The sequence below is a fragment of the Falco cherrug genome, chromosome 12, assembly GCF_023634085.1.
Source record: "Falco cherrug isolate bFalChe1 chromosome 12, bFalChe1.pri, whole genome shotgun sequence".
NCBI lineage: Eukaryota > Metazoa > Chordata > Aves > Falconiformes > Falconidae > Falco > Falco cherrug.
This window is the reverse complement of record NC_073708.1, coordinates 18,003,059-18,016,584: the sequence shown is the minus strand read 5'-3', so window position 1 is coordinate 18,016,584 and position 13,526 is coordinate 18,003,059. Positions and strand designations below refer to the sequence as shown.

The window sequence follows — 13,526 nt, the reverse complement described above, 5'->3', positions numbered from 1 at the left end:
GATTCTTAAAGTTCCCATCTGGACATGCACTTCCTATTCTGTGTCCAAAACAATTGGAATCCTGGAAGAAGCATGCATTAGCACTGGAATAGGCAAAATTTTCTTATTGCTTCCAGCTTAAAAAAACAAGAAAAACCGTCCCTCCTTGGAGACTGTACACGTGTGTATTAATCAGAGGCTGAAAAAAAAAATATTGTCTGAATGAAGGCCACTGCTACAAGATAAACTGTTCATTCTATTGGCCAATAGAAATTTCCTGTTTCATCATCTAAAAACTGTAAGTCCAGAATTTGCAATGAAGCTGGGCAGCACAGCTTTCTCTTTCTTGAAAACAAACACTTAGTAATAAAGGCTTACAAGAGAGTAAGTGCACTTACCCACTTCTGTCTCCATTGAACCTGACCTGCAGATTGCTTGTTTCACCCCTACAAGTGTTGTCATAAATTTGACTAGGGCTGAGGTTAAAAAGAAACATGATGAGTAAAGTAGCTTCCACACAGAATACACAACAAGAAGGAAAGTTTCCACTCTTCCCGTATACATTCCTGTGCAGCACTGCTGTATTACTTTATTCATAACGCAAACCAGAAGTACCAGATTTGAAATTGGGTTACCATAGTAGAGAGCAATACTGCTCTCAGGCAATCACATACGTCCTCAGCAAACTGCAGCATATATACAATTACTGCACAGGAAAGTCACTGTGTTGGCTGTAAAACAGGTTCTCTATAATCAATAACTCCACTCACATAAAAGGAAAGATCATACTTTAAGTGTTGCTATTATACCACTGTCGTCTCCTACAGCAAACTCACTATTTACGTAGTGTTGCAAACATTATAAATATATATTTACTGTATAGGTTATAACCAGCTTGCACTAAAGGCATATGAAACATTCCATTATTTAACTCTGAGCTAAAATGACAAGCTACGAGACATGGCAGTGCCAGAAGTTCTTGCTGACAGTCATTACATGCAGATGCTGTTGTTCCCTTTGCAAAAGTTGTCCCTTCTACTGGTCATATTTTCATCAACTCTCTCACAGTAACCTCACAATTTTTGAGCATAATGATCCCTGTTTCTGAGTATACTTGCACACAGGAAATATCTGTTACTGTATAACAGACACCTGGCAAATCCAAATAAAGCTTCTTTGGAAAATACAAATTTTAAGAAATTTTGAATAGTCAGAATGCGCATCCTCGAAAAAGAACCAGTGAGGTGCGTGAGCGCAGCCTTAGCAGACCAAACCTAAATCCTGCATGCTAGAAATATTGTCAATCCTATCCCTGTACCTGAACTGGAAAGGGGGTGGCTGAGGCAGCAAAGTCACCTTATTCCATTAGCCAGGAAAAGCTTTTTGTCTCAATGTGGAAAACCCCCTAGCTGGGCACAGTCCTCTCTGAACTAACTTGCACTCAGATGGCATAGTGAGAGATATACATGCTCTGCCAAACACTTGCTGATGGTAGAAGTAGGAAGAAATCAAAGACTCTTGGTTTCAAATCCAAGTTTCTGGAGGACATTCTAGCTTCTCACAGTAAAACTACCTTTTTTTCTTTTGTCTCCAAATATACTCTATTCCATGTTGCACTGTCACGTCTCTGCTACTCCTGCACTCCCTTTCCTAACATCCATCCTCTTCAGTTCAAATCTCATTTTCTCTACAGTAGCTTTCTTTTTCTCCCCTCCCCTCTATTTCTTCTGCTTCCATTTCTGAATTCATCAGATTTTTCTACTAATCACATGTCCTGCTGGATTGTTCCAACAAAAAGTTCCCGTGCCCAGCATCACAGTCATACCTGCAGGTGTGGGGACTATCCTGTTCAACATCCCTACAGGCAGGCCTGGAGCATGGCATGTTCAGTGCAGATGAATTCTTCAAGGAATGTACATAGCAAAAAAAAAAAAAAAAAAAAAAAAAAAAAAAAAAAAAAGTGGCACTACTGATGTATCCTTGCAACCTCTTACTTGGAAATGACTGAAGTGTTAGAGCTTAATCATTAAACATATTGTGTTTGGGACAAATGCCTGTCAAGGAAAATACCAGCTAAGATGTTCAAGTTTGGTAAAGTTATAAACTATTAATTTAGCGATAGTGAGAAAAGACCATTGTCAGTGGCTTCTTGCTAAACTCTGACAGTTGTGACAAGAAACATGATGAGAGAGCCACACGTAAACGTTGTGCTTTCAGTTGGTCCCAAGTGACTCAATGCTTACAACCAGAAAAGAATGAAGACCTTGCAACCTAAACTGGACACAGAAGGAAGAATATGTCTCGTGTGGCACTGTATCGGGGACCCTGAATCTTGAAAGGCACAGACTGTGCTGCTGTGAGATGAAGAACCCTACAAGGCTGGAGCTATAGTGACTAACAAGTTTTGGGCAGTGATGAATGTGGAAAACTCAAGCTTGGTCATCCATTAGAAACTGCTGTTACCATAGGAAATCTTGTCCTTTGACTATGGTCCCCTGCAGTTTGAACTCTAGGCAGGCTGCCTCTTATCTGTTACCACCTTCTGCCTGGCTAACATTGAAAATTGGAAGATTTTTAATTTAGGGTTGCTTTCTAATATCAGATTTTTACTGAAAAAAATTGCATTGAGAATGTCTTTAAAGAAAGGAACTGAAGGAAGATGTTCATTTGACATTCAGAGAAAAGGGGGAAAATATTTTAAACTAGACATTAAAAATAGTGTAAAATTTCCTTAAAAAAACAACCAAACAAAACGGTAAGAATAGAAATTTAAAACTCCTATCTAGATATGCACACCTCCCCATCTCTCAGGAGAATAAAGGCAGCACTGCCATTCTGGTGTAAAAGAGGTGTAAGCAGACATAAAATCTATTCTTCTGAGTTTAGTTTTCTTGACAAGGTGTAGCATGCCATCAAGAGACTATCTTATCCTACTGCAAGAATTGTTAAGGCCTATTAGCAGTCTGTGGAAATGATTGCTAATAAAAAGCCTTCATAAAACAAGAAATTCTCTTGATTAAATTGTTATTGCTTGAGTGGACATACAGTAAATGTTCACCTCATTGTACATGAGAAAATCCTATATATAGGACAAGATACGCCTTTTAGAAATCATGCCTTAAATTAGAAAAGAAGGAAAAGATCTTTTCTTCTGAAATAATTTTACTTTTTCACAAGGAAGTAGAAATATATCTATCAGAAGAAGGATTATAACAAAGCAGCTGGAACACTGGAACCTCTGTAATATATTGCACATTTTAATCATGTTTGATATAACACTCTTTATATGGATATCAATTACACTAATGACTCTTACATAATACCCCTGAGTGCCTAAGGGATGTGTATTGTCACCTCCTTTCTGTCATAAAAATAGAGAGTAGTTCTATATACACACTAGTTTCTTCCATTTTTATATAATGAATGAGCAACACTGTAAAAAAAGACATTTTATCCCATATTAGTTTAGCAAACAGAAGAGATTTCACATATGACAGTGCTAAATATACTCTTAAGCTGCTAATAAAGACAAAGCCTGAGGGGGAAAATTCTAATGATGAGCAATACCAGAAGTTTTTATTTCTGAATCTAAAGTAAAAATGTTTCACTTAGGTATAGTTTTAGAGGCATCATGGAAGAAATCAAGATTTCCAATAATTTTTATCTCTAATAAAATCACTTGAATTAATTTGAGCATCATTACAGCACTGAAAAAATGCTTTTAAAGGTACCGTTACTTGTGTAACTTGTCTGTGTGCATTTTATTGAGTAATGAAAACTGAGAGGTTTCACCTGTAAATGATCTACACTTTCCCAAGCAATTGCCTAGAAAACACTACAGAGTCAGTGGTACTCTACAGAGAGCTGGCAGGACACAAGATTCTTTTTCCCTATTCCCATAAAACGAATCAGAGAATGAGACAAAAGGGGAAACCAGTTTCATCATGGATTTGATGAATTTTAAAACAAGCACTTCAGTATTTTCTCTCTCCAAGATGGTACTATCTTAAACACCTGCAAAAATGAAGTACCACCTGCCTAAAAGTTTTCCTAATGCTTACATGGGAACACCAGTGGGCAATGACAAAGGTGCTGTAAAAGTGTAATGGCTGTCTACCATATTGAACAAGACGATCCCTGTATTTTCTTATGCTTGTGTCAGCCTGCACCCATCTGGGATGCCTTGGCTCATGCACAGGATTATAAATTCTTTAGGCCTGGGAGTGACCTTTGTCGCATATATATGAAATGGTGTCTAGGACTAGGGCTTCTAAGTGCTGGTGCAATACAAGTAGGACTAATAAAGACCAAAAGCATACAGTGTGATTAATATTCCCATTTTCTTTGTCCTCAGTTACCTGTAATTCTCAAAGCAGAGTTATGCAGCAATATAAACAAAGAAGTGCAGCCTCAATAATCCAGTGGTCTGCCCTGACTAATTTATCACAATGTGTTTTCCTCATCAGATCTTTGGCTTCTTTGGTAACATAAACAATAGCATGGCAATTAAATTTATCCCAACTTTTTCCTTAAGTTCAGCTGCTTATGAGATTTTCATACATTTTTCTCTATCCCAGAGTTCAAAGCCTTCTAATGTATTTCTCAGTGCTAATTAAATCCTGATAATACTGTGAGTTGGCAGGAATTCCGTGGCATTTGCGCAAAGGGGAGCCTGGTAGCAGGATAACTCTCCAGAAATCTACATTGCTGTGTCGTGCCCTGGAATTTGCTGTCCTCCTGCAGCCCTATCATTTTGAGGAGTTTTTTTAATCATCCATGAAAACTAAAGGAACCTGAATATGGCAAAGCAATTTGTATTCATGCATGTTTTTTCAATCTTAGTTTTGACCTTCTGAGATACAGCATAAAAATACATGTTGGATAGCTTCAGATGATTTTTTCATTTGTAATTATTTAACATTGATTTTGATTCAGCTATGAAAGCTCATGTGCCTTCCCCATTTTGAACAAAAAAGTAAAACTTCCAGGATATTTAAATATTAAAAAGTGGCAATTGCATATGCATAGCAAGTAACCACCTCTCCAAGATACTTCAGAAAAATTGTGTTTAGTAGAGTACTTGTGATAAATTATGTATTTATTGTAACAGGGTCAGAAGCTGTTACAATTTACCGTACTTGGTCAAAAATTCACTTTTATAAAAAGTATTTCAGTGTCTCAATGTACATTTAAATGAGAACTTGGATTCACCAACCACATTGATTTTCATGGGAGGCAAGTTAAACATCTGAGGTCAAATTTTGCTGTGACTTACAGTGGTATAAAAAACCAAAGCATAGTCATTCTACCAATTTCCAAATATTTAGCCTTTCCTCACAGATAAAAATATTAAAAAATAATTTGGAAGTTGGCATATATTTTTCAAGAACAGGTTATGCACTGTGTACATTGTGCTGCTGTTGTGCTAATGAGTAATGCAGGAGAATGGCTTCTAACAGAGCAAATGGATGAAAGCCAATTGGCAATAAGTGAAATACTGAGTTTGAATCTTAATACAGAGCTGAATTTTAAAAATTCTGTTATTCATGTGCCTGTACATATACTATGTGAATATAAAATCAGTTCTCAAAGTTAATTCCTTAACTATTATATAGTTGCTACTTCTTTAGTTTGTCCTGCTGTCACCAGTAATTGCTATCAGAATTCCTTACATTAAGGTTTTCTGGAAGTGTCCTTAATAAACTCTAACAATGTCACTGCTATAGGAATCCTTAGAAGTGGGACAAAGAGGAAGTTCTTAACCCACAGAACTATCCTTTCTTTGTCACTGTATATTCTGCCTAAGTTTCGCAGAGTTATAAACTCCTGAAAAAAGAAAGGGCTTTCCTGTCTCTATTGAGCAGCCTGCAATTACAGAATGTCAAAACATTATCTGCAGAGCAACACTGTTTGTAATCTACAGCTGGGTCTATGCCCACTGTGGAACTGTCCATATCGTACTGGACTGGACGAATGGATGGATGGATGGAGAAGAGAGAGAGAGAGATGCCTTGGACTACTTGCTGGTAGCAATCTGAACTAGCTCAAAGTTTAAGCAAATCATGCCAGGAATGCTGGCTTTTCCTACTGGGTACTCATTTAGTCCTAAAGTTCATCACATTCCAAGAGCAAAAGTTCAGGTTTCAAATCCTTGTCAGGGCCCAGTGTAATTGTTTGAGGTCCATGTAACTGTAAAATTGTGCTTCCCTTTTTCCATTAGGAAGATACTAAAAAGTTGATGCTGTCTATGTTTGCTACCTATGCAATGCATTGAATGAGACAGAAGTCAGTAGAAAAACATAGCAGGTGATCATGTAATTAAAGGCTCTGCCATAGTGAATATGCATACAGAGATAAAATTTAAGTATCACAAGCAACCTACATTCCAACATTTCCTAATTTACAAATACTTGCCTGCAGCCTCGGTACTGCAGTGTGACCACACTGCTTTCACGTTGCAGAGGTTACATAGTCTGTAACAGTAGTGATTGGAGTGCTCTGTAGATGCTCATGAGAGCTTAAATTAGCTAGCTCCAATCTTGGTAGCTGTCTGGCTCTAGCACTTTGAAAGTGACTGCCTGCTGCAAAATCTTCATGACAGGTAGGGTTAATTGGCCCACATTAAGCCTCATGCTGCTATGGCAAGACAGCAACAGTACCTGTTTTAAAGTTAGCTTCCAACTATTGATCTCATACTGCTGTCATTGCTCTGTTGACCAGTCCTTATTGTGCAACTGCAATCCAGAAATAGTAATTTTAATATAATTCTTTCTCATGAAAATTAATTTAGAAAACATTTTAAAGTCACTTAAGTACATAACAAGTCCACACATCATCATATTCTCTCACAGACAACATGGAACAGTTGTGCATCAAAACTCAGCTTTTATGCACCTATAAAGTAACATTTAAATATAGAAAATTATTGCAATTCCTTCCCTAAGGGAATTTACCTAATTACTACTTTGGAAGACTTAATCACAGAAAGACTACATACACTTCACAACAGCTGAAAAGAACAGTGAAGAAAAATAAATGGCCTCTATGTTCAATCCATAAGCTCAAGTAAAAGCTCTTCATACTCTTCTTTTGTTATAGATCGTATTTTCTTCAGTTACATCATCTTGTATGTTAACCAATGTTTTCTGGTGGGGTTTTTTTGCTCATGGAGAGTACTGCTATATGTGAAGTAAAACTGAAATTGAGTATATAAGTAATAACACACTGGAATAGACACAATGTGTACACATGTGTTTGCACTGAAGTATCTTTCCTGAGAAAGAAGAATAGAGAGACTAGCTGGTACAATTAATTAATTTTATAATATACAGATGGAGATGAAGAACTTTCTCAAAGGAAAAAAAATACAAAATTCTAAAGGAATATATTTTCTCAGCAGACTCCTAGAAACTTCCCTTTCCTTTTACTAATTTGGGTCCATGTACTTTCCTGGAGATACAGCTCTACCCACTCGTTCCTGAGCCAGAGCAAATTAAGTTTCATTTTTTGTAAGGACATCCAATTCATGAAAAATTTAAAGCAAGAACTGAGTTTTCATTAGTTAGGATTTTCCTAACTAGAAATTATTTGTATAACTGATTTTGGTAAGTTAGATCTCATCCCTAGTCTTCTGTTGCTATGTGAAACAGAGAGAAAATCTGCTTATGTTTATTTAATGTGTCTGTATGACATGAATTTGGCCACATTTTCATGTTTGCTCATGTTTCACATATACCCAGGTAGCACTGATAGTACCACAGAAGCAACACTGACTTTACAGTATTATTCTCACTTTATACTGAAAACACAGTTGAACTTGCATGCTACATGTGTACTTTGGATTCCTTAGTTGTTTGATCACATTGATGAAGGGATATGCAATCAATCTCCCACTAAGACAGTGAGTAGTATTGGCCATAACTCATTACTCCATCAAAGGATTTGGCATTTCAATCGATGGGAAATGATGTGTGATCATTCTAATTTATTATACATCATTTCCCATCAATCGGTGTGCTGAAGCCTTGACATAATAAGTAGTTACAGACACTGTCAATCATTCTTGGTCAAATACTTCTGAATGCCACCATTTGGTGCACCTTCAGCTATTCATCCAAACTGCAAATATTCATCCAAAACATTCTGTAATCAGGCTGTAACTAGAGGTACATAAAAAGATTCACAAAAGTGCTTAGGAAGATCTGAAAAGCTTCAAGAACACATGGAACTGAAGAAAAGAGGCTCATTATGAAAGTGCACTTTCAAAAAAATGCATAAAAATTGTGAAACCAAATCTCTAGTGAACAGTGAGTCCAGCTAGGAAAAGACTGAAAAAGTGCAAGCTTCAGTACTGCACTGGATTTTAGCAAGACCATCTACTATGCTGGCCACCTTACTGCAAGGAGGATCTAAATTCCGCTTACTTGTGTCAGCACAGTTCCTTTTGTCTTCAGTGGAGTTGCATAGGCATGTAAAGCCAGGCCACAGTTAATCTTTGCCCTACTAATTCAAGAGATTAAAACTCTTGAAATCAGCCCTGAGCCTTAAACGTTCTTTCCCTCTCCAAATTCCCTTTAAAGTTCCCTCTCCATAATTCTCTTTGAGATCTCCTGTTTACTCGCCAGCAAAAACTGCCAAAATTACTTGCTCTATTAATCATGTTTTTAAATATAATTACATATTACTCAACAGTTTACTTAATACATCAGTATCTTCTATGATTTTGCTCTGTCACTTTAAATATCAGCAATCTCCAAAGGGTTACAGACTTTTTCCAGTCCAGAAGTGTGACAACCACCACAATCACTGTCAAGTTACTTATTAAAGCAAAACAAAGCCCACTCTCAGTGACAATTTTTCTTCTGGACTTAGTTTGAGAATCTACTTGGCCACTACATCTGTTTCCTAAGGCCACTGCACCTCTTTCTACCACATCAGTATGACACTTAATATGTAGGAGTTATTCTTTCATAGGAATGTATTAACTCATCTAGTTTAAAACTTCAGTCCTCCTTAAGAAATTGCTATTCATTTCTAAACCAAGACTTAACTTTCTCTTTAGAATCTGCCTGTCTCTAATCCATCCATTTGGGTATGGAATAGAGTGCCAACAAAGACAGATAAAGCATTTGTTGTAGCAGAAAACCAATGAAATGTTACAAAAAACAGTATAACAAGAACTTTCAAAGTCACAAAATGAAGCAAAAAATGAGTGACTAACTTCTATTGGAAGCCAGCCAACATCATCTTTACAACAGCAAGCATTCCTGTGATACATTTCAGATATCAGACTGGGTCAGCTCTAGTTCCACTGTGTGCATTATCCCCTCTCATTCTTAGCCATTCTTCTATGCTTTTCTGTTTCTCTCCCTACAAGAGAACTTGTACTGTTTCTTTAATACTCCTCATCATTTTCTCCATCTCTCTTTCTTCAAGATATTGTCTTGTCTTCCTGCATGACAAATGTAAAACCTATCGTATTGAGTTCCATATAGTAATATCTCATTATTGGTAAACTGGTTAGAGATAGTTTGTCTGAAAATGCTACATAAGAACAATACATTGAATCATCTTTTTCTCTGCCCATCCATCCTTTCTATACTCTTCATCAGATTTGTCAGCCTAAAAAAAATGTAATACTGGACAGTTTAATGTGGCCCCTAAATTGACAGGTTTATTTATTCTGTTACTATGAAATATTCTGCTTTCCCTTTCAAGTCCCATTTCCTCATCTCCTGTATGCTGTTCCAATCCTCTTAGCAGCCTCCAGCCTGATCTTCCATGATAATGGCAGCTCCCTGAGAACGGCAATCTGTACCCTCTACTGGATTTTAAAAATGAAGAACATTAATAAAATAAGACCAAGCTAAGTTAATACTTTTTTTAATATATGCACATTTTTGCATAGATAATTTTTGGGGGTGAATTTGTGGTGGTTTGTTGCAAGAATTGTTTCTGAGAGAGGCAACAGACCTAGACTTTGTCAAGTGAATTTACGCTCAAGGAGCAGTCACCAGCCCATCCACTTGGAGACTGTGTACTCGCTGATAATTCTGAACTTTCAACCACCAGGATTCAGGTTAGAAATTTCCTTTTAAGAGTTCTAGTAACTACTCTTTCAAATAGGGAACATAAATGTTACTACATCTAATCAACATGTACAGAGTGATATCTGAAATTAGAAATTCAAATACATGCAACAATCTGCTTGCCAACAATCTCCAGACCAAAAATTATTCAGATAAAGTATTTGGTGAATAATTTTGAATAGCAAATTCATTTGAGAGAATCAAAAGCATCTCACAGACAATTCGCAAATGAAAAAAAGTTATACATGTTAAATCATTTATTATGAACTGTTTTTCATCTCTGTTCTGTTATTTGTTTTCGCATCCAGGCAAAGACTGCTTAGAAAAAAGGGGATAAAAAGGCAAAAAAATCCCCAACCCAACCCTTTTCTTACTTGGCATCTTCAGGTAATTCTGGAGTAATTACCTATTTATCAAGAAGGGAAGAAGTTAAATGTTGACCCACTCAAGGAGAAAGAAGTCCACCCTAGTGAAAATATTGCATACAAAGATCTAGCCTGCTAAGATTGGAAATGAGACTTACAGGCCTCCCAAACATAGGTCTCATAATTAACAGACTTTTAACTATAGCTGCATTGCCAGGTGTGAATTTAATAAAAGATTATAAATGATAGATGAACTGTATTTCCAGCAGCTGTTTGTAATACCAAGCAAAAATCTTCATTAAGGTAGTGTTAATGTTGTAAATGGTTATCTATTAATTTAAAGTATTGTGAAACATCAAACATTACTCATTTAGAACACTGATGAAAACCAACCTAAGACACCATGCTGTAAATAAAGTTTTAAAACATGAAGTTTTAAGTCAGACAATCCGAAGTTACAATTAATAATGTCAAAATTTCTGCAGTCTTGAACAGATTGTCCCTGGGAATCATCTGAGATCCTCAGGAGCACTGCTAAGTGCTACTTAAAATCCAGCTGTAAGAGCCCAGTGTTAGGATGCTGGAATTGAAGCTTGCCACGTTTTGTTAGATCCAGTGACACACAACAAACATGTCAGCTCTGGCACCAGTTCTGGTAGAGCTCCTGATCTGAGGAAACTTCCAGGCTCTGTAAGGCAGGGTTCTAAGCACAACCAGTTCTGCTGATATGCTCCAAAAGGTAAATAAAAATATGTATTTTCTTACATTAGTCCCTCTTATACAAATTTAAGGTGAACAGGATTTGCAGGGAATAAAAAAAAATATACCAAATATACCCAACTTTCCCTCATTAAAGGTGCACAGATGTAGACTCTGATCTGGAGGAGGTTCGCATCTTGACCCACTGTGTTTGGGAGTTTCCTACAACACCAGCGCATAGTGCTCTCCTTCAGAAAATCCCCAAAAAAGCCCTTCTCACCTAAAGCCTCCACCCTTTTCATAGAGCTACAGCCTCAGAAATGCAAAGAACGGAACATCCCCACTGGGCTCCAAAATTTACCCTACACTGAGTTAAGTCAGACAGCCCTTCACCATTATACTTTGTGGCAAGGGCTTTTACAACGTTTTAGTGAGAAAAACAGCACACAGGAATATGTTCACCACACCCATACTGCTCATCAGATTGGGGGAAGGGAGGGGGGGGGGAGGTAATCTATGTATGGTTTTATTCAATGTATTCTGTGCAGGCCTTATAAGAAGACAAAACCCAAAATCAAAATCCATTAGAAAAATTCACCACAGAACTTTTCTTGAGAAAAGCTACAGAGCAAACCTTAAGATTAACCTGCACAATTCACATTTTATTTTGCATTTTTATTTGAATACATTTCTAACAGAAAAAAAGAGAGGGCACTAAATGGCAAGCTAAACTCTAGAAGATCCATGAAGTACAATTAGATAAATAGTCTCATGGATGCTTAGTAACGATTGTTACTCCTTTCTTACATGTGTAGAAATTCCTAGATAAGGATACTGTGAATAAGATATTTGTCTCTAAAAGGGCCTTGTTCTTCAAATCCCTTTCCTTTCCTTCCTCACTTTTTTATACTTAACAATGTACGGAACAGTTTCTAATGACACTCAAATCATGGCCATTAGCATTCCCAGAGATCTAAGTTGCTCTAAACAGCTGCAGTATCTCAGTTTCCAAATAAAGCAGAGCTCCCGTACTTCTAAAAAAATAACCTCCCTTTTAGTTCTTTCCCTCCCTTCCTCCTACTCAAAGGTTTAAACCTCTTTCATTTCCCCCTTGCGCAACAGAAATTCAAATTTCATTTGATAATTTTCATGATGAATACACAGCTAAAAAGAGATATAAAAATTAGTGTTGAGTAAAAGATCAATAAGCTACTATAATAATAATTTAAATTAGACAATTGTACAGTATCCTTGGATCTTAGTTTCTCTTTACATTACTTATTTAATGCACTATATAAGAAATAGCTCATAATTAACCTAAACATCTTCTCTTTCTTTATATACTGTACGCACACCTGAAAAACATTCCTTTTCATGTGTACAGCAAGAAAAATGTACTTGTAGAGAAAAATATTTTCCTGAGTGTTTTGTGGTACAAATAAAATTGTCATTTCTTTCTTACCTGAAAAATAATCCACTGCCATTTTGGAAGAAAATGCCAATATAGTCAATGTGGTGTGCAAGTCAATTTTTCCCTCTGAGCTGAAACACTGCCATGTGCAATGTCTGCAGGGAACAAAATTTTGATGGAATTACACCAGTAAAAATCCAGTACAACCCCAATGATTTGATCAGATTATTTCCCCTATATTGTATCTGTGTTAAGAACAGAACAACTTGGCCCAACCCAGAGAAATATATAGGAGAACATCAGTAATAAAATACAGGGAAGCATTGAGATGCTCAGATAATACATATGATGCAGATAAAATAATTTTAATTCAAGCAGAATGGTATGCTTAGGTGATCTTTCAATAGGACATACTGTTCATCAGTTGTGCAGCCAAATCAGCAAAACAAGCAACCAGCAAAGTGTTCCTGAAATTTCCTCCGTATTGAATTCAGGAAAATAAATCATACCTCCAGAAAAAAAAAAAAAATGGAGTTAAAAAAGTAGAATTAAAATACTAGTAATTTTTGACAGGCCTTGCATGGCCTGCACCATTAGACGTGGAAAATATGCTTAATGTTAATAACAAGTCTCATATGCAAAAAGTAAAGAGTAAGTGTAAATCATGGCTGCATCACTGTAATTTTTGATGTATAAACAACAATAACTGATGTACCAAATTGACATGCTTTACCTAGAAACCATGTTATGTAATTTTCAGTTTTAAAACAGCATTACTTTAACCCTTAGTATCAACCCTTGGGTAGAGGTACAATATCCAACAAATGCAAATTGTGTACTCCTCTTTCAAACATGGCTTGTTTTCTTGACATGCTGAATTTTAAAACTTATTACGTATTCTGCTTTTTCCCCCAAATAACAAACCTGCCGTCTGTAAGTTAGTACACAAGTGTACCACATGAAGAAGTTCGCATAAGCAAGCAG

General features: G+C 36.5%; 1 long non-coding RNA gene across 6 annotated transcripts in view; it reads right to left on the bottom strand.

The window, feature by feature from the left end:
• The window catches only part of LOC114017630 (uncharacterized), a 520,469-nt gene that overhangs the window by 380,058 nt on the left and 126,885 nt on the right, over positions 1 to 13,526 (bottom strand). For 4 of the 6 annotated variants that reach the window (XR_008734646.1, XR_008734645.1, XR_008734647.1 and 1 more), the window contains one exon: positions 12,594 to 12,697. The exons of the other annotated variants lie outside the window; for them this stretch is intronic. This is a non-coding gene — a long non-coding RNA (uncharacterized LOC114017630). The remainder of the gene's footprint in view (positions 1 to 12,593; positions 12,698 to 13,526) is intronic. 6 annotated transcript variants of the gene reach the window in all.